This window comes from Coturnix japonica, chromosome 9 (assembly GCF_001577835.2).
Source record: "Coturnix japonica isolate 7356 chromosome 9, Coturnix japonica 2.1, whole genome shotgun sequence".
NCBI lineage: Eukaryota > Metazoa > Chordata > Aves > Galliformes > Phasianidae > Coturnix > Coturnix japonica.
In genome coordinates, this window is record NC_029524.1 from 764,637 (window position 1) to 767,721 (window position 3,085).

Consider the following 3,085-nt stretch of genomic DNA (forward strand, 5'->3'; position numbering starts at 1 on the left):
TCACACAACAGTCATTAAAGATTTCCCATTACCTTCCCTCAAGTCGTCACACAAGCATCTCCTCCTGCAGAATCAGAGAAAATTTTGCTGAATGATTATTTTACATTTGAGATGGTGAAAATCTTCTAATGACAGTAGCAGTTCAATGAGCTGCTTTGGGTTGGAAGGGGCCTTAAAGCCCACCAGTCCCACCCCTGCCATGAGCAGGGACACCCCCAGCTCAGGATGCCCGGGGACCCCCAGCCTGCCTTTGAGCACCCCAAGATGGGGCATCCACAGCTCTCCGTGCATCAGTGCCAGGGCTTCACCCCCTCACAGTAATGAATTTCCCCCTATTCTTATATTCCAGAATGTCTGGAATGCATAAACTGTTGAATACGTGACTTGGATATTTGTATTTCACCATTTCAGCAGTTGGGTTCTCAAGGTGTCACATCCTTCCCTTCTATTTCTGTGCTAAGCGCTAATGTTATTAATGACAGTCCTAAATTTTGCTGCTCACCAAGCAGATGAGAGCAGAGTAGCAATTAACTTAATGCAAGCCCTGGAAAACAGTCAGATAAGTAGCAAAGATTGTTCGCTTCAACCTGGCGGCGTCATCTGCCAGACGCCTGCAGAGCAAATCCTCGTATCCCATTACCCATCCTCTGCAGCCTGCAGAACCAAGAAATACCGATACAGATCCATCAATAATTAAATTTAAGCTGATATTGGATCAAGGATTTTAGACTCTCGGCTGGTTCATTCACTGGCAGGAAATAGCCTGGGTCAAATTCCTTCATTCATTCAGTCATTCCTGGAAACTAATACAGCTGTCTCAGCACACACTTTTTTTCTGAGTCTCTGCAGGCTCAAAGAGTTGGTTAGATTCTTTCAGGAGAGAAGATGATAGAACACAGTAGTTTCCTTTCGGTGAGTTTCTCCTGCTAAAAGTAGTCTTCATTCGCCTGACTTCAACACTGCTGCCCGTGCTGGGATAAAGCAGCCCTCCCATCTCTGGCAGGCTGGGCTTGCTCATCTCTCTCTGTGTTTCCATCCAGCCCCCACATGGGTTCTCCTCTTCCTTCCCCCAGTCCTCCTTAGTGTACACCAGAGATCCCTGCTTCCTTCCTGCCACACCAGCAACTGTATGCTCTCATTTCTCTCTTCTCAAGGGTCCTCTTCTGCCTTCCTCGTGCCAAGGGAGGTGTGCTTCTGCTGAACAGATGGCATCCGTTCCACATGCCCCTCATTTGCACTCATTTGCAGTTTGCTGATTTCCCATCTCTTTCATGTCCACTGATGTTCGAAACAAATCCAGACAGACTGAATTAATCAGAGAGGATGATGAGGTTTTCCAGGAGCCAACCTTTTGAACCTGATCAACAGCCACGGGGAAATAGCCTGAAATGAAGGAACAGCAGAGAAACACAGTTCAGGGAACTATAAATTGAGAACTATTTGGGTAGGGAAAAAGTTCCATTGCAGTAGGCTTCACCTGCAAATTCTAGGTACTTGTGGTTGTCTGTTTCTCTCTCTACATTTCAAATTTGGGTACATCTTTTCTTATATACACTTCAGTGTTCAGAAACTGAACACAGAAACAATGTGCATACATGATTTTCTGGTCTGAATTCTGAAACTATGTTTTCTTCCAGGTTCTCTTGGACAGTATCAACACTAGCCCTGAACTGGCACAGGATTCCGCTGGTTGAATCTCATGTCTGCTAGCATTTCCACCAGTCCTCAACATCACTTTGGACAAAGAAGGGCTTTGAGGCTTTAAACTCTCCCTCATTCCAAAACAGAGTGCACCAAGTGAAGGCTCTCAAAGGCAACAACATCACTGAAGAGCAAAGATTTACCATCTGAAACTTGTGGCTGCATATACCACTTATGAAGAAAGGCTTCTTCTTATATTAGAACAAATATGTCATGCAGAGAAAAAGCCATCAAATCAACTACTCCTTCCCTGCCTCATCTCCGAGATTCAGCTAAAGCATGCTGTGAAAATGGGGGATGAGAACAAGGAGAAGCTTCGGCTTTTGTTCTTTTTCTGCTGCCATGTGGGAGACAGAAGGTATCAGCACCCACTGACGGAATGATGCACCATTTTCTGAGAGAACACTCATCTGACTCTCAGAGAGCTGGAGGATGTACTTCATACTTGCACAGAATTGATCTGTCTGAATGTACTCTGCTTCACTGCATTGACTGAGAGCAGCCTGCTTGTTGTGCCAGAGCAGCGATGCTGGCTCTGTATGGGACAGGTAAGCTGCATGCTGCAGGACCTAGGAGCACAGCTCAGAAACTGCAGCTCATGGGGAACTGCTGCAGTGAATTAAGTCACTGCTTCATCACACACACAGGATTTAAGAAACCTAGAAACATGTTTTAAAAGGCAGGAAGGGGAAGGCAGGGGATCTGGAAGGGACAGTGGACATTTGACCAGATCGGAAGGCCTTTATTGGGACAGGTCTGGGGCAAGGAAGTCAGTGTCATGCTGGTGTACAGTTAAAGCTTTGGTGCTTTTGATGATAAGAAATTAATCTCCCTACAGAAGGATGAAAAGTAGATGTTTACATCACTGCACACTGAAACAGAAGTTAGGCTGGCTCTAAGGAGATATCAATAGATCACATTTGGTGGCAGCAGTGTGAAGCTCCAGCTCTGGGCAGCTGAGCTATTCACATGCACCCCTTCCCCACTTTGATCACGTAATCCTCTCTGAGTTTAGCACTAACAGAAGCCTCATGAAACACCATCATCAGCATCTCCCTCACCTAAAAACACACTATGACTGCTTTTCCCAAATCCTAGCCAGAAACAATCCACGTGAGAAATGATGTTGATTTGGATATGTTCCTTCCTGTGTAATAAGCTGTAGAGTACAGGGGAAGTGAAATGCTGGCTCACGACTCCCAGGCTTACCTCCTGGGCTCATATTCCTTAGCAAAGAAGGCATTTCCATGATGCCAAGCAGATGGCTGAAATATGCATCTTTCCTAAATTGAGATACATTTGGAAGCCCAGAATCTATGTAAGGTATGGAGAGCTGCAAGCAGGAGGAATGAGGGGGTGGAGATGAAAGAAGGAGGAGGGAAAG